This window comes from Narcine bancroftii, chromosome 11, assembly GCF_036971445.1.
Source record: "Narcine bancroftii isolate sNarBan1 chromosome 11, sNarBan1.hap1, whole genome shotgun sequence".
In the NCBI taxonomy this organism is placed as follows: domain Eukaryota; kingdom Metazoa; phylum Chordata; class Chondrichthyes; order Torpediniformes; family Narcinidae; genus Narcine; species Narcine bancroftii.
Window position 1 is genome coordinate 36,197,968 of NC_091479.1, and position 19,389 is coordinate 36,217,356.

The 19,389-nt window shown below is 40.5% G+C and overlaps 1 long non-coding RNA gene across 2 annotated transcripts in view; it reads right to left on the reverse strand.

Moving 5' to 3' along the window:
* LOC138745217 (uncharacterized) overlaps positions 1-19,134 on the reverse strand; it is a 29,803-nt gene extending 10,669 nt beyond the window's left edge. The window contains exons 1-3 of one of the 2 annotated variants that reach the window (XR_011346096.1): positions 19,078-19,134; positions 18,098-18,200; positions 16,987-17,062 (exon numbers count right to left, since the gene is read on the reverse strand). This is a non-coding gene — a long non-coding RNA (uncharacterized lncRNA). The remainder of the gene's footprint in view (positions 1-16,986; positions 17,063-18,097; positions 18,201-19,077) is intronic. The other variant, XR_011346097.1, reaches the window with a different exon arrangement.
* Between the last annotated feature and the right edge of the window lie 255 nt (positions 19,135-19,389).

Sequence of the window (19,389 nt, forward strand, 5' to 3'; positions counted from 1 at the left end):
GAAATCACAGACCAACGTGCTGTTCCTTGGCACGCAGCACCACGTGCATGTGGTCAATTAAATGAATGAGTTCCCAGCTGTCTGCCTTACGATTTCATGTGCCCGCCAAAGAAACTTGCCCACTCGGCCCGCTACACAGCTGCTACACCCCCCAGAACCGTCGCCAGAAAGTAAAACACCAGCTGCATGCACCTTAGGTGGACACCCTCATCATCTGGGCTGGGGGCACTGAATGGGTGAAGCGGGATCCACATGGGCAGGCTTGTGTCTGTCCAAACTAAACAGCTGCGAATGTCCCCCAATGTCCAAAGTATACTCAAACCCATCCTTCTTCACCACGCAGAAAAGGTCCTCATACGGTCGTCGTAACAGCATTCCTGGGTCCTGTCTGCGCACAAAAACAACATCAGTGTCCAGGAGTGGTGGGGCACATTCTGTTAAGGGGATCCAAGCCAGTGGGTAGGAAAAGCTTTGCTGATCGTGATACCATGTCGAAGCTGTTGAAGGATGTTCAGATCAGAATTGGTTGTGAAATCAATGTCCCATGAAACTGTAAGGACCAGACCATAAAGCATCTCTGCGGAAAATGCAGACATATCTTACTTTGGAGCTGTGTGCACTCCCAAAAAATGAATGGCAACTCATCAACCTAACTGGGACCAGTGAGTCGGGCCTTAAAAGTGGACTTCAGTTGCCAGTGGGAATGAGGGTGAATTGTGTTCTGCGGACTGAATTAATGTGGGAAAACCAAATCCAGTTGACGATGAATGCTCTGGCCCTTGTCTCCGTGTCACTGGATGGCAACGGGACGGCCTCTGGCCAGCACGTGAAATGTTCTACAACTGTTATAATGTATCTCATGTTTTGAGATTCTGGCAATGGTCCAAGCAGGTCCACATGCACGTGTTCCAACTGCCTGCATACCGTCAGGAAATGTTGAAGAGCTACCTTAGTGTGGCACTGAATCTTGGAAGTCTGGCAGGAGGTACATATGCAAACCCATTGCTCGACACCTTTTCTCAGTCCATGCTATACATATTTATTTGACACGAGCTTGACAGATGTTCTGATGGACGGATGAGATAAGCTGTATATCTGTTCAATAAGGTGTTTCCTCCAAGATGCAGGAAACATTGGTCTAATGTAGCCCAAAGACATGTCACAAAGTAAGGTTGGCCACCCAGTTGTGCTGCCCTCTGCTGTATGTCCAGGTTAGTAATGGCCGGACTGTATGCCTGAAAATCGGGGTCCATTGCCTGGATACTGGCTAATTCAGAAATATCAATGTCACCCTGAATATGATATATAGTCGGTCTGGACAGCATATTCGTGATGCCATTGTTTTTACCAGATGTTATCCAAGTAGATCTAAGGGAACTCTAAATCTCTGCCCAAAATGTCTATAACCCGCTGGCAGGTTTGAACACCATTCTTCAACTCAAGTGGCATCCTAAGACATTCAAAAAGCCCAGAAGGGGTAATAATCACCGTTTTAGGAATGTCTTCCTTATGGATGGGATCTGATGGTATCTTATGACAAGATCAACCTTGGAGAAAGCCCAGAAATTGTGCAGATGGGAGGCAAAATCTTGCATATGAGGGACGTTAAGACAGTGGGTCTTATCCTGAGATATGGTCTGCTGGCCTTCATAAATCATAGCATAGACTAGAGTATAGCTGGAAAGTGATGCTGCAACTGTTTAAGGCATTGGTGAGGCCAGGTTTAGAGAATTGTTTTCAGTTTCGGTCTCCAAATATAGGAAGGAAATAGATAAGGTGGAGAGGGTGCAGAAAAGATTTACAAAAATGTTACGTGGCTTACAACATCTCGAGTACAGAGAAAGATTAAGGAGACAGTGACTTTATTCATTGGATCGTAGATGGATGAAGGGGGTTATGATAGAGGTATTCAAAATTATGAAAGGAATAGATAGACTAGACGTGAGTAGACTCTTTCCCCTGAGGGCAGGGGAGGTTGGAACAAGAGGGCATGAGTTCAAGGTAAGGGTGCAAAACTTTAGGAGGAATGTTAGAGGATGTTTCTTCACTCAGAGAGTGGTGGCAGAATGGAATGATCTTCCAGAAGAGATAATTGCGGCAGGGTCCTTTCTGTCATTTAAGAGAAGGTTGGATGTGTCGATGGATATGAGGGGGTTGGAGGGATATGGCCAGAGTGTTGGAGGGGAAAACTAGTGGAGTTGTTCATGTGAACTGGCACAGACTAGAAGGGCCAATATGACCTGTTTCCGTGCTGTAAACAGTCATATGGTTATATGCGCTGGGCTCCACAGGACAAGGTGGGACATCATTAAGAGTTTGCTGCCGGCAGGTTTGAATTAAACCCAGTGAGTATCCCAAGCTTTCCGGCAGGAGACACAAAAATTCGAAAAGATGAATTAACTATTTCCATGAACCCTCCACTTTTACGTCTATTTTTCTAAATCTACGCCATAATCTAGAAATCTTTACTTAACCCAACCCACATTTCTTCTCCCATTCAAAGCACTCAGCAATATACCAAGGCAGTAAAATAAAAACTCAATGCTGGAAATACTCAGCGGGTCATCTACTGGAAAAATAATTGGAGTTAAAACCTTCAGGTCGATAGCCTTTCACTGGGATTCAGAAAGAATATCAAATTAACCTGATTCTCTTTGCTGAGAAAAAAGAAGAGGGGAAATAACAAATTCAATATGTGGGATGAAATGCCCGAGCAACAGAAATGGCAGTGGTGCTGGATGAGTGGAGTCGACTCGCTGATCAGCACATCTGTCTGGATGGAGGGGTAAAGGATAAACAAGACAAACATGATGCCGTCACTGTGAGGTACAATACGACAGCTGCAGAGAATCTGAAATGAAGGAATGATGAAAATACTTGTTTTTGGATCAATGTGACAAAATTTGACCTGACAAAAGAAAATAAAATTGCTTTGCTCTGCCAGAACTCTCTCGATCAAGGGGCACAATAAAATAGTCCAGAAGTCAACATTATCAAATTGAACAGAGAAGTGATAGAAATTGGCAAGAGATAAAACACAGTTACATAATTCCATGAAAGTGGTGTCACAGGACGACAGGGTACTAAAGACAGCTTTTGTCATCTTGGTCTTCATTAATTAACATATTGAAAATAGGAGTTGGGAAGTTATGGTGAGGTTGGATAAGATGATGGTGAGGGAAAAATTAGAGTATTGTGTGCAGTTCTGGTCACCTAGCTACAGGATGGGTATTAGTAAGATTGAAAGAGTGCAGAGAAGATTTACTAGGAAGCTGCCAGATCTTCAGGAGTTGAGCTACAGGGAAAGGTTGAACATGTTGGGACTTTATTCCTTGGAGTGTCGAAAAATGAGTAAGAGATTGCTTAAAGTGGAATATGAATGGGAAAAAAGGCTGAGAAAGACTGCCGTTGACCCAATTGTGAAGGAAAAATTTTGCTTGAGAAAAATTGTCATTGGTCCATTTCCTCTAGAGTTATGAAACCACACACAGAATAAGTCAATGACGTACAATTAAAACAGTGGTTTTCAAACTTTTTCTTTCCAATCACATTCCACCTTAAGTAATTCCTTACTACAGAGCTCTTCTGGCACAAGGATTAAGTGGAATATGATCCAGGGGGTGGGGGGTGTGGAGGAGGAGTTTGAAAATCACTGCTCGAGATGAAAATGATTCTCCATCTCCGTTTTAAGCAGACATCCTTTCATTCTGAGGTTGTGCCCACTGGTCCTACACTCTCCCAGTACTGGCAAAATTCTCTCTATCCAGCCCTTTCACTATTCATCAGATTTCAATGAGGTCCTGCCTCATCCTTCTAAACTCGGGCGAGTACAGGCCCAGAACCATCAAATTATTCCTCTCATCCCCAGGGTCATTCTTGTAAACCATCTCTGGACCATCACATCCTCTCTTACAAATGGGGCCTAAAATTGCTCACAACACTTACGAGATCAGGACAACCAAAAGGTGGTCACGTGAGGGAAAACAGCTGCAGGGCTGCCTAGAGTTCATGGATTGGATAGTGTTCAAGGAGTCAGCTGAGGGGAGGTTGGGAGGGGGTGGTCGTAGAAAGATGGCATCGGAAAATGACGTGAGAAGACACCTCTCCCTGACTGAACTATTCAATACTCGAACTGTAGTGAATTTTTTGACTTTATCAATGTTTTGAACATTAATTTACTACTGTAGGATTCTGGAAATGAAGAAAGGAAAACAGCAGTGTTGGGCACTGACAGTTGCCCTAATAATCAAAAAGACAAAGACTAAGGGGAGCGATAGGCTTTATTACACACAAGACAGCAGGCCCGCGTGCAAGCTAGGTAAGTGAAGGGATGGAAGAGGTGGCTCGACCTTTATGGCCTGGGTCACAGGGGAGGAGTCCAGGGAGGAGTCTCGGAGAGGATGTCATCAGGAGGGTGGGCCAGCCCATGCCGATACTGGTCAGTTAATACAATACCATTTCATTACCAGCAACTTAGAAAAAAACCTAGGTTTTCAACCTGTGAAAAGTGCAGAAGAAGCAAGGCCGACCTTCCAGAAGGAACCTCAGGAGCAGTTAGAGATAGATCCAAATCCTCAATGTGGAACCCAAGAGAAGCTGGAAGAAACGTCTGCATCCTCTGCGCCTCCAGAGACGCAAGATATCGCCAAGATCTTTGGCCTGGGGGTGGGCCAGGAGAGTGAGCGTGGAATCCGACCCAAGCCTGGCTTGACTAAGGAGACCAGGGGGGTGGGTGCCCGAATGTAAGCGCGAGTTCGCGGGAAGGCGAATGACTGTATGCAGCGGCCCATCTGAAGATGCTCCTCTGGTGCTACTGAGCTTCTCAGCATGGATGGATGTTCTCACATGCAGGAAATCCGCAGTCGGGCAGCCAGGTATGAGCTGGAGGAGGACAACTCAGAAATTTGAGAAGAAGAAGAGCAAGAATGACTATTTGCTGCAGTTGGACTTACTGAAGGAAGGCCTTAGGCTTTAAGAACATCTCCATCTCCAATGAAAGCTGTTATTTAACCACAGACACCTTCCCCAGTCTTTAAGGCCCATGCAACAGGGATGGAAGTCAACTTCATGTCTACAGAACTGATCCAACCAAATGAAAAGATGATGTCTTCTATGACCTAATATTTTGAAACTTTAAATGATCAATTTGCTGGTATAAAGGAAATAATGGCTGGTATGTGTGAATAAATTACATTTATTCTAGTTGATATTAATAAGAGTTTAACAGCAGTGGACACTGGATAAGATCAATTTAAGAAGATCGAAGACATTTTTATTGACCGTAAGGACCGTGGGGACCATTATGCGGAGAGAATGGATCATATTGAGGAGTTGTTTACAGGCTAGGATGTCCAGAAGAGAGATTTGTTAAAAAAACATTGATTCGTTAGAAAATCAAAGTTGTCGAATTAATATTAAGATAGTTGATCATCTGCCAGAAGATATTGATGGTTCAGATCCTGTAAAATTATTTCTGGAAATGTATTCCAGAGATGTTGGGAGTCGAGACTTTTTAGATAGGGCTCATAGGGTGTGAAGGAGAAAACCTTTTCTGGGTCAAATGTCAAGAGCAGTTCTTTTAAGATGTTTGTGATATCAGGATAGAGAAATTATATTGCGGCTTGCAGTTCAGAAAGCTCGCCTTGATCAAAGCCCAATGATGGTTCAAGGCAATAGGGTTTTATTTTATGCTGATTTAAGTTGAGAGATTATTAAGTGACAGAAAGAGTTTAATCTGGTCAAAGCAGTGCTGTGGAAGAAAGGGTATAAGTTTACTTTTCGGTGTCCGACGATATTTAAGGTGAATTATGGGCCAGATCAGTCTCAATGTTTTAAGAGTCCTTATGGTGCATTATCTTTTGCAAATTCCTTCCCAGATTTGAAGGAATTGATGGGGAAAATGCCCAAGGTTAAAATTGGGAACAGAACAGGGAAACAAATTGGAATCAGAATTGGTGAGTGATGTTGAAGATGAAGCTCAAGCTCAATGTGGGTGTTATCACTGGGATGACTGATGGGTTTTAATGTTCGGTTGGGGGGTGGTGATTGACTCTGCTACTTCTAAAGTCATCTGTCAAATGTGGTATTAACTGCAGCTGGTCCACAGAGGGGGGTCCAACTTTTGTACTTGTAGATTTTTACATTTTTTACAGGGGTTTCTTATTGTTTGAAAGGGGGGGGTTTAGGTTTTTTAAAATATGTAATTGCTTTGTGAAGTGCCAATCTCAAGAGGAAATTAAGTTATGGCTCATTTAAATTTTGTGACCTTCAATGTTAAAGGACTTAATAATCCAATGAAAAGGAAGGGAATATTGGCATATATAAAGAAAATGAAGGTTGATGTTGCCTTTTTGCAAGAAACTCATTTGTCTGAGAAAGAACATATGAAATTGATGAGAGATTGTGTAGGACATGTTTTTCATCTCCATTTAATTCGAAAGCTCGAGGTGTTGCTACTTTGGTTCATAAGAAGATACCGTTTCAGTTGGAATCATTCTCTGCCACATTGGGTCGAGAGCTGTTGGTGAATTGTAAAATTTTTGCTGAAGCATGGACTTTGATGAATGTTTATCCACCCAATGAAAATGACGAAGATGCTATTTCTGAAACTTTTTTGAATCTGGGTCAAGCTAATGAAAATATTTTGGTTGGTGGGGATTTTAATTGTGTGTTGGATAAATTTCCAAAAACTGTACAAAGAACCAAAATGGCTAAATGGATGTTACACTCAATGAAAGATTTGAATTTGGTGTAAATGTGGAGGAAGTTAATTCTGACAGAAAAAGACTTTTCTTTTTATTCACCCAGACATGATCCTTTTTTGAGAATCGACTTTTGCTTAACATCAGCACAATTACAGGGTAGATTTATACATGCAGAGTATATGAGTAGGATTTTATCAGATCATTCCTCATTGTTAAGTAGAAGTACACAATCCTTTTTCCAGACATCTAAAATCCGGAAAGCTCCAAACATCAGCAAGTGGGAGAGAGATGGCAGTGTGAGTCAGGCAGGTGAGGAGTGGAGCAAAAATATCAGTGTGACTGGAATGGAGTGGGGGTGGATACAGCAGCATAATTTGGGTGGGCTTAAATCTGGCTTTCCAAAATCCAAAAAAATCTGAAATTCTGAACACAGTGACCCCCCCCCCAAAGGAATCTGGATAAAGGATTGTACACCTGCACATGTTCTGGTTTGCATAATGTAGACACCCCTTACCGGTGAAGGTTTAATGGGATGTTATTGAAGCAACCAAAGTTTCTAAGTTAAATCAAAGACCATATTCAATCTTATTTGCCAATTAATACATATTCAGTACAAAGTAAATTTGTTCTGTGGGATGCTTCAAAAGCTTATTTAAGAGGTCTGATAATCAATTATTCTGCAAGAATTAAGATGCAGCATTTGGCAGAGAGGCAAAATTTGGAGAAGGAAATAACAATTTGAGAGAAGGAATTCCAACGAAATTCGACTGTGGATAAAAAGACTTTTTTGATTCAGTTGAAACTGTTATAATATAATGCAAACATATAAATATGAAAACTTAATACAATGATCTAAATAGAATTACTATGAGTAAGGAGAAAGAGCGCATAAAGTTTTGCTTGGCAATTAAAGACTGAACAGGCATCAAGGACAATAAATGCGATAAGAAATAATATAAGAGTTACTTTTAAACCTCAGGAAATGAATGATGAATTTCACTCATTTTACCAGAATTTATATCCTTTTGATGTAAATCAGGATGAGGAACGTGTTGAGTTTTTTTTAGGTAGTTTGGAGTTATCGGTTTTGGACGATAAAGATAGGACAGAATTGGAAGTTCCTTTCAGTGATTTATAAATTGAAGAAGCGATATTGAATATCACCTGGAGAAGATGGGTTTACAGGAGGGTTTTATAAAGAATTTTATGAAGTCTTGTCTCCTGTTTTGATGGATGTTCTTAAACAAGCGACAGAAGAGCAAAAGCATTTCCAGAATCCTTTTGTAGAGCTAGACTTAGTTATTGCAAAAAAGGAAGAGCCCCATTGAAAATTGCCTCATATCGACCAATATCGTTATTAAATGTAGTTTATAAGATAGTAGCTAAGGTATTGGCTAATAGACTTGTGAAGTATTTATCATGTTTAATACATGTTGATCAAGCAGGTTTCATTAAGAATAGATTTTCTTCTGAAAATATTGTTAGACTGTTGACGTTGATTCATGTGTCAAGACATTGTTTGAATCAATCAATGATAGTGGCATTAGATGCAGAAAAAGCCTTTGATCGAGTTGAAAGGTACTTTTTATTTAAATACTTGAAAGATTTAAGTTTGGACCTTTTTTGCCTGGTTGGGTTAAAGACTTGTATAAAAATCCCTTGGTGAGGATGTTGACGAATGGACAAATTTCAGATACGTTTAATTTAACACGCTCCACTAGGCAAGGTTGTCCTTTGTCACCATTGGTAATAGAACCGCTAGCCCAAGCTATAAGACAAAATGATAAAATTAGTGGGATTAAAATAAAGGAAGAGAATATAAGGTTCCTTTGTACCAATATATTTAACAAATCCTCAGTAATCGTTATGACATCTGCAAACCTGTTTGGTACAATATGGAGAAATGTCTGGTTATAAGGTTAATCGGGATAAGAGGAAGATATTACCAATTACAGAGGAAGATTATCCTGCTTGTAAACAGATTACACAGCTTAGATGAAAAATGAAAATTAAATATTTAGAGGTAATGGTTGATATGGATTATCAACATTTGTGTAAGTTGAACTATGTTTCTCTATTGATAAAATTAAAGCTGATTTAATCAAATGGAAAAACCTTCCTTTGACATGAATGGCACATGTGAATTGTATTAAAAATAATAATTTTCCTTATATTCAATACCTTTTTCAATCAATTCCATCTTCGCTTCCAAACATATTTTTTAAAGAGTTATGCAGCAATCAGAATATTTTTATAGAAAGGTACATTGGCTAGAGTATTGATGCAAAACTTAACATGGCAATATGCATTAGGGACGACAATGGCCTCATTTTCAGAATTATTCATTAAATTATTAGTTAATTATCAGTTAAAATTTATTAATAGGATGTTCAATGTTAATCAACCTCCACACTGGGCTAAAATGTTATTATCACAGATTTCACATTTTATTATACATCAGTGTATATTTAGATGGACTCCTCGTCTTTTGCATTATTATAATGTGCCAGTATTATGACATTTATGTGATACTTGGTATAAAAGAAATCTGGCAATAGGAACTGGAGATAAGGTTTCATTCCAAATTCCATCATATCAGGATAAATACATATCCTTCTCGATGAATAATCTCAGTGTTTAAAGATTTGCCAGATGAAAGGTGTTCAAGTGTTAGCAGATTGTTTTGAAGATGGGATATTTTTTTCCTATGTTAGGTTTCAGGAAAAAATTGAGGTACTGTTAAATTCTTTGCTTGCATATTTTCAAGTACATGCTCCAGTAGTGAAGAGTTTTGGGCGGGAATTGAACATGCCTAAGTTAACTAAATTTAAAAATTTAATTGTAAATAGGGCAGAAAGGGATTTATTTCAGAAATGTATTCTTTGTTGCAAGAAAAAATGGCTAAACTGGATTTAGATAAATCAAAGCCTAAATGGGAGAAAGATTTATCCTTAGAATTATCCCAAGAAGGATGGACTACTCTGTGTGAAGATAGTGTGACTAAATTTGGTGAACTACAATTTTCTACATCAGTTGTATTAAATGCCGGAAAAGTTAAAAAGATATGGATTTAGTCATTCAGATTTATGTTTTAATTGTGGGACTCAAATTGGTACTTTTTTTTTCAATTCTGTCTGGTTGTGTGATAAAGTAAGTCTTTTAGGATAAAAATTAAAGAGTTTAAGACGGAATTATTGGAGACTACTTTAATGTTAGATCCACTGCTTTTTTTAAATGGGGTATATTACAACTTTAACAATGGGTTTAAGAATGGATAAATCTCAAATTGAGTTTATTCAGTTAGCATGAGCAGTGGCGAGGGAATGTATTGGGATTACTTGGAAAAATTATGTGGATTTAAATATGAAAGCTTGTATTTGTTTGGAAAAGATAACAAATTACGTGATTTTTTAAATGTGACATTTTTTAAATGTCCTTCCTGTTGGGGGAAAAAAAATCAGACCAACATTTCAGCTGATTCATCCAGGGTCACATCTTGAAGATGGAGACCAGAGTTGATCTGGTTACACCGGATGAAATCGGGATCAGTGCACCGTACATGAGCCATGGCATTGAAATTGATGTCAGTAGTTGTATGTAATGTCGCACCTGGATTGGGCACCAATTCGCTTTCTCTCAGCTGTCACGTGTGTCCGATGAAAATTGAAGGATGAAGTGCAAGTGCTGAATCTCCCTTGGCAAGTAGAGATACAGTATGCATAAGAGGCTGGTGGTCTGTACAAATGGTCAAAGGATGACCTTCCAATAAAAAAGCTGAAATATTGGATTGGAAATTGGGATCCATGAGGGAATTACAAAGAAACATTTCCAAATTGTATCTTCTACTTCAAGAGGAATCTCCAAATCCAGACTTGAATAAATCAAAAGAAAGATGGGAATTGGATTTGGGAACTGAAATTGACCCTTTTTGCTGGTCTGACATTTGTTGGGACAGTACTTAATGTTTTTGATAGATTAGTTAATAATAACTTATTCATCAATTATATTTAATGGCACATCAATTAATTTATTCCTAATTTTTCAAATTCATGTTTTAGATCTGAATCCCATCTTAAAATTGATTGTGGGGAAATGCAAAATTGTATTTCCTTAGCAAAGGTGATTTATAATATTAGAACTGGGTATGATACCTACTTCAAAATATGGAAACCATATTTAGATATGGGTTTGGATATCTAATGTATTCACTTCTCCACCCCACCACCACTTTTCTTTAATCTTAATGGTTGAACCTTATCATGTTGGTTTAATTCTAATATTTTATTAATATCCTGCCTTTCCTTTTGGGAGGGAATAGTAATCACAGGAGCTTTGCACCTAGGTCTGTATTTTTTTCTTTTATACTTTTTTTCTCTTCTTACTTTTATGTACAGTACAACATTTATTTTATTATTATATTTTGATCATTGAACGCATCATTTGGATACGATTCTATTATTATATTGAACTGTATACAAAACTATAAATATATATTTTTTAAAACAGAAATGTTTCACTGCGAGATAGATAGCTAAGAGTTCTTGCCCAAATGTACTATACTTTGCCTGAACCGGTGACCGCTTGGCTGAAAAAAAACACCAAAGGTTCCAATTGCCCACAGACTAGCTGTTCGAACACTGCTCCCACAGCACTGACAGATGCATCTGTTGTAAGAGAGAAAGGCCTTAGGCATTTGATGTACAAGCTTAGTGACATTTGCAAGAAAAGTGTTCACATCATGGAAAGCATACACAAAGTTAAGGTCTTTTTGAAGCAGACATCAGATCCTTTGAGTCGTTCAGCAAGAGGTAATAGAAATGCTGTGGCATTCACCAGGGAACAGCGATAAAAATTCCTCATACCTAAAAACCATCACAATTGGCCAACCTTAATGGAGGGATGAAATTCTCAAAATTCACGCACTTCTCATTCATCAGCCAAAATACCATGTTGCATAACTCTAGGTCCCAAAAATACAAGATCAGAAGCACCAGAAACACTTTCCTGGGATTGATCACGATGCCACATTCCTCAAGCCTCGGAAACAATGAGATAAGGTGGCTCTTGTGCTTCTCTTCATCCACACTTACAACCAGAATCTCCTCGATCAACACAAGCACCAAAAAAAAACCCAAGACCAGTGAGTTCGTGGTCCATGAACCGCTGGAATGTCTGAGCTGCATTCCATAGACCGAATGGTATTCTCAGAAACTCAAACATGCCGAACGGGACCATCACTGCTGTCTTCATGACATCCGAAGACTCAAATGGAATCTAATAGTAAGCACGTTCTTTTAGCAAATGCATATTTGCCGTGGAGATTTGCTGAGAGGTCTTGTAAATTTGGAATATTGTATCAGTCAAGCACGGTGGAATTGTTCAGGGGACGATCATCTCTGCAAGGCCGCCAATCCCTAGTTTTTTTCAGAACCATATGCAACCGTGAAGCCCAGCAGCTGTCAGATCTGTGGACGACACCCAACTCTTGCCAATCCAATCTTGCGATTTTAAGATAATCTGGGGGCATTACGACCAGCGTCTCAGACCCTGCCTTTATATGGTGGCTTATTGCATGTCTGTACACCGTTACGATGGGGTCACGAGGCGAGGAAAACACTTGCGCAAGGCTTGGAAAGGGCAGGAATCAGGTTGAAGGCTTGTCAGGCAGCAGATGGCATTGGAAGGACAACAAATGCAGCTCAGTTGCAGTCAAGAGCTGCAGTCCACACAACAACGTTTTTTCAAATACATCACGGAAAAATGTGACAAGAAATCCACTCCCAAAATGGAATTTTCCACATTTACAGTTATGTTAAAAAAACACCCAAAAAGATTGCAAGACAGAAATGAAGCACGAGTAACCTGTGGCCATGTTTGAAAAAGAGAATCATTTGTAGCTGAAAGAACACATGACATATTAGAAAGACTATGCTCCTCAGGGATTGGAGGGACCAGCACTGATCCAAAGTGACAGATAATTTTGGAGTTTTACATAGAGATGGCAAACAAATAACCTACTCCAACAATTGCCTCACATTGTTTCCATTTTTCTCAGTTGCCTTCGATAATCTCTCTCAAATGAGAACAAGATCCCAAGACAAAAGAACAGAACCAGGCCACCAGGCCCATCGAATCTGCTCCGTAAATACACACTGAGCTACTCTACACTCCTTCCAATTTCCAGCCTTTTCCACATATCCCTTCATGCCCTCACTAACGAGATACTTGTCTATTTCTTGTTTAAATACTCCCAGTGATCTGGCATCCACTGCTGTATGAGGCAATAAGTTCCACAGCTCCATGACACTCGGGCGAAAGAAGTTCTTCCCAATCTCTGTTTTGGATGGATAACCTCTAATTTTCTTGTCCTCGACTCACCCACCAAGGGAAACATCTTACCCGCATCCACCCTATCTAAACCTTTCAAAATACAAAATGTCTCCATGAGCTTTCTTTTTTAATTTCCGATACCCCAATGAATACAATCCAAGAGCTGTCAAACACTCCTCGTACATTATATTTTGTATTCTGGGAATCATCCTCATCATTCTCCTCTGAACCCTCTCCAACAACATCACATCCTTTCTCAGATAGGGGGCCCAAAACTGCACCCAGTACTCAAAAGGAGGTCTCACCAGTGCCCCATAGAGCCTCATTAACATCTCTTTTCCCTTGTACACTATTCATCTTGAAATGAATGCCAACATAGCATTCGCTTTCTTCATTACCAATTTCACCTGGTCATTAACTTTTAGTTTTCCTTGCACAAGGACACCCAGGTCCCTTTGCACATCCAAGGTCTGAATTTTCATCCCATCCAAATAGTATGCTTCCTGTTTATTTCCACTGCCAAAATGTACAACTGTACATTTCTCGGTGTTAAATCTCATCTGCGATCATTTTGCCCAGTTTCCTAATATGTCAATATCCTTCTGCAACTTTACGGTTTCTACATTTCCTACTCTGTCCCCTATCTTGATGACCTCCGCAAATTTGGCCACAAAACCATTTAAACCACAATTCAAATCATTAATTTATTTTTCCTTGGAATATATCTATCCTGCATTCCTTTTATTACTGCCACATGCCAATCCAGAATCGATCATGACTGAACCTGAACATGTTTATTGCGATGAACTTCTTCTAATAAAGGTTCTGGGTTTAATTTTTTAAAATCCCGTTGTGGTTCCTCTTCATCAACTCTTTGGAAGCTGAATTCACAAAATTTGCCAAATATTTTTTCAGCAATAATTCTGTGGTACAGAGGATTACTCATCTTTCCTTGAGGTTAAAAGTTGCATTTTGATTTTGTTGTCTCAAGTTGAAGGCTGATTAAAATGGATTCAGTGATGATGGCCTTTAACTTTGCATTATTGCTGTGGCTACACAGCTTGAATGATAAACTGGTGTTTCTACAGGGAATTAACTCATGGAAATGTTCTAAACACATTCATTGGAGATAGACCTTTGTGAAAAGTTTATTGCCCATCGGCAACAATCCTTGAAAAGAAATGAATCATCACCCAACAGAGCATAATCCCATCTGTCAGCACATGGTCCATACACATCACCCATTATTCCCTCTTGTTCATGTGCCCAACCAAATGCCTCTTAAATCGTGGTGATTTCACCACTATCCTGGCAGCGTGGGCCAGACCCCCACCGCACTGTGCAAAAACCTGCCTCACTTCTCTCCTTTTCCCCTCTCAGTTCAATATAGGCATCGTAGTATTTTAACATCTCCCACAGGGGAGGGGGAAGAAGAAATCTATCTTCTCCAGGACTACAATAATTGGATAAATTTCAACCAGGTCATCACTCAGCTTCCAATGTTCCAGAGAAAACTATCCAAATTTGTCCAACCTCTCCCCAGAACCTATCCCAAGCAACCCCCTGATAAACTCTTTTTGTCATGCAGCAACTAGAAATGCAGAAAACACTTGAAATGTGGTCTAACCACGTTTATACTTCATGCCCTGCTCAATGAAGAATACTTTCTTTAACACCCTACACTTTTGTTGCCACTTTCAAGGAGCTCGCGCTTGCACCCCAAGATCCCTCATTGCAACACTACTACAAGTCTTCTCAAAGTGCAAGACACTTGTCCAGATTAAACTCCATCTACCATTTCTCTGCCCACATTTATAAGTCATTTGGTTTGGAAGGGAAAATATGAGGGGAACTGAGTGGATCAACAGGACAGAGAGAAAACCTGGGGGGGTGTGGGCTGGTTACATGAACTTGGACAATTCCATATTCATACCATCGATTCACAAATTCAATAAGAGATGGTTCCTTTGTATTTGACCTCACCCAGACAATGGAGGAGGCAGAAGACAAAGGTCAGTGTGGGAATGGAATGGAACTTAAAACATCTTGTGACCATGAGCCAAGATGGCCATTGTGATCCAAGTGGAGGCGCTCAGCCAATCTGTCATTTACTCTGCATTGGGTTTCTTGCCACAGAGGGCACGGACATGGTTGGAGGAGGTGAATTTGAAACTTACCCTTCATGAGAATCCCTGGATGGTGGTAACTGATGTAGATTGCAGGAGAAAATGCCCGAGGACTGGGAGGAATTAGGAATCTATAATTATTTGAAAAATCTTACTGCAAGATTCATCACCAACGAGTTGGAAAGCCGCTTCACACTATTCTCCCTCTCAGAAAGATTTAGTTAATAAACAAAACAATCTTTCAGCACAGCCAGGGGCAAAAGGGCTCTTAATTTAGTCTTACAATCAACAGACTTTGAAGTTACCCACCGTAAATGACTCAAAATTCAATTCTAGATTCACTTCTGGTGGAAGTATAAGAGCCAGTGGCTTGCTTAATCAGATGAGCCTTATTCTGAGTTTCCATTTTGACTTTCACACCGTCAAATGCAAGCCCCAGTTTTTTATCCCCAAGTATTTTCTATCCTTACCCACTTTACAACCACACCTACCTGAAATTGGAACAAACAACAGCTAATTTTAACATGTATAAATCATATACAAAATAATTTACCCACATTTTCACATCACTGTCGCCACCGAGTGATAACTTGTGCACCAGCCACTAAAGGGTACTATTTACCTTGGTGTTACTGACTCTTTTCCAGTGTTAATTTTAGACATAATGACATATTCAACATGCACAATATTTCTTTTCTTACTGACGAGAACTAGAAAGCATTGTGTAAAAAAGAGAAAAGCCCGTCAACCAGGAGATACAAACTCCTGACTGCAATGTTGCTGTGCACATTTGCTACATTATTGAAGTCTCACAGAGCTTACAACAGATATTCAAAGTCAAGCAATAACAGAAATAACAGAATATTACGGCACGGTACAAGCCCTTTGACCCACGATGTGTTGATCTTGATATTTCTAACAAAAAAATAATACCCTGTAGCGGCTACTGCGGTAGATGCTACTAAATAAAGGCAAACACATACAAAGGTAGTCAACTCAAGACTGGTTTATTGCAGACATACACAGACCTTTTATTCCCTGCCTGTCAATGAGAATATTAGTGAACACCTTCCGGTCCACAGGACCAGCAGGTTAAAGCTACGAGCCATTAGTGCCCCATGCCTTTAGGCAGGGGCTTCATCTGATCCACTCACTGTACTTTGGTACCCAGCACTGTTAGCCCGCGACGTGTCAGGTAAGTCTGTGAACTGATGGTGGTGGTTTGTAATACTGCGCTGTGTATCCGCTACAACCCTGTTTTTCTTTCACCCATATATGACTGTCTAAGAGTCTCTTAAATTCTCCTTATGTGATATTGTAATGGATAAATATATTTGGAGAATTTGGTAATATTTGGTATTTTGGTAAGATTTAGAGTAGGTTACATACATACACACACATACATTTTAAAACATCTTATTTGAAAGACTGAAGAAATATTGAAGATCTCTGGAGAATGTTCTGCACATTCACAAGTAGGTGTTAATCAAACTGATGTCATAAAATGAATGACCATTGTTTGGAAATGGAGCCAGGCTGGCTACAAGTACCTTTCTGCAGGCTGCTTACAGGAAAGTCACTCCTAGGTTTTGTTTATCTAACACTAGGTTAAGCAGAAGAAAGAACTCCTGTTGTTTGGAATAAGAGGAATGGAACTCTGTAGTAGCTTGTAGAAATAAGTTGCCATCTGGAAAACCCTAACGGGGCAAAGTTCATCAGTGAGACATTGAGGTGACTAATGGTGGTACCTCAGTTGTGGAAATCCTAGAACAACACATCTCTCTCTAAAAACCCTACAAGAACTATCCTGAGCGGTAAACATTTACCTTTCGAGCACCAAATCCTAGTGAAATTTATACACATTCCATTCTGTGCACAGCGGAATTGCCTGCATCCAGAGAACTTGGAAGAAAGAGAAGTAAGATTGAACTGTGAACCAAATCACTTTTCTTAAATTTAAACACATTACAAATATGTGCACTTAGAATTAAAAAGGGGTTAATTTGGGTTTGTTAAGTATAGAGTTAGGTTAAATTTTAATTCTAATTTAATGATTAAATTTGATTAAAAATAACTTCTGTTTTAAAAACCACTTGTCTTGGTGAATGTCCCTTGCTGCTGGGTTTTGGGATCCTTTGGGCTCTTAACAATATCTGCTTGGATAATGACATTGGGCCTGTTCAAAGTAGGAAATGGCTTCTACCAGCAGGAATTTCTATTTGATAAAAAAATATTGATAGGTGGCTGGCCACATACTTTTCCTAAAAATTAATACCCTCTCCCTCCCTAAACCACATTCAGCCCTGTGACATCTTTCTCCATTGCATTACTGGGACCACCAAGGACCTGACCCATTTCCCATCTCTCCTTGTAATGCCAATAATGGCAGCTGCCATTAAGAACTGACAAATCACATTTTAATTCAGCAAGCAAGATGAAAATCATCCTGACATACTGCTTAAAAAGAAGGGTCAACAAACCTTCCTAATTTTGTCACTTCAATTTTATTTTGCTTCCCATGGGGCATGAGCAAAAACTGTCCTATCAATTGGCTCACCAAATTATGAGTAAAATCATGATTCCTGTTCATGAAAACCCATAATTTTCAATGTTACACAGATAAACTAGGAAGAATTCTGTAATAAAAGTTAATAAAACATTGAAAGAATTTCTCCCTTATCAACGCTGAGATTGTAGCGCACCAGGCAACTGGGCAAGCAAAAAAGGCCAAATCACTGCAACACTTGGACAGTCCAAGATGAGAAGGAGCCTGGGCCTTGCACCATGTGCGGGCTGAGATGCCCTTCACTTCCGCGTAGCGGCCAGCCAGCTGGAGAGTGATGCTGGAAGTCAGGGGTACGTCACCAGAAGTGGGTGGGCCAGTGAGCACACGTGGGGAATTTAAACCAGTAAAGCCAGTCTTTGTTTTACACTCACCTTGGGTGGATGTCTCTTTATTTGGTCGCACTGCCGCAGCGGATGCTACAAATGGATAACTTCTTACTTGCTGCAACCAAACAGGTCTGCAAGATACACCAACCTAAATAGAAAACATGACCAGAAATCCCAGAGATCATAAATTCAAAAGGATTGGTGAAATCTTTACTCTGTATTTTTAACACCAAAGTCCCGATATTTTTAAGGCATTCGATCAAGTAACTGAGAAACATTACATTTTAAACACATGGTACGTCAGGATCAGAAGGATTGGAGCATTATTGTTCAGGTGACACAATTTAAAAAATAACATCTAACTTTATGAAAAATGTGATACTACAACAGGAAAAACGGATGGAATCAGACACTTTCTATGAGCATTGGGAAGCAAAAAATGGATTGGTTTTCCATCCCTTCCTCAGCGACCCAATGACCCCGACAGGTCCTCCCCGACCTGCGACCATAGTGTTGTCCAAAGGATCAATCAAACCCCACAATGGTCGCAAGTCGGCGTTTTGCCCCCGTGCGAGGAGCCCTGAAGTCTTGGAGTTTATAAATAGTTATTATTTTAATTAAAGGAGTTTAGTCCAAAGGTCCCACAAAGGTCGAGTCGGGGGGGAGGGTGGGTCCACGATGGTCGCAAGTCGGGGTATTGCCCCCGAGCGAGGAGACCTGAAGTCTTAGAGCCTATTTTTAAAATCAAATGATTTGACAAACGAGAACAGTCACAGGATTGACTTTGTGACTCAAGGTCCATTAGCTGGGGGCAGCCATCTTAATTTCTGTGCGCATGCGCCAGTGGTCAGTTGCCACTTGCGAAAGGGTTCGCTTCGTCGCCCTCAATCGGCACATGCGTATCTGCAACATATGCGCGAACTCACCACGCATGCGGAAACAGACCTGCCAATCACCTGCCCCCGCCCCTTCCCGCTGCAAGTAACCTCGCGGCCTCCAGCCTCGCCCTGTCGGCGGCATCAAACCTCGTATCGACGCCTCGGCTCCACCCAAACACCCCGCCGGTACCGGCCGCTCCCGGGTGGGGCCCGGTGGGCGGCGGGTCCCCCGCTTTCCCTGGACCGCGCGGCTGTGGAAGGATCCGGCGCCTCCGCCAACTTACTCCCATTCGCGCCAGAGGCGACACGACGGACCCCAAGCAGACGACGCTGCTGCAAATGTCCCGCCTCCTCACAGCAAGAGCCAATCAACCCGCGAACCCGCTCATCAATCCAACCCGACTTCAGCGTCCAATCAAATAGCGGCCTCACCGAATCAACCCGTTGCCTCGCGTAAAT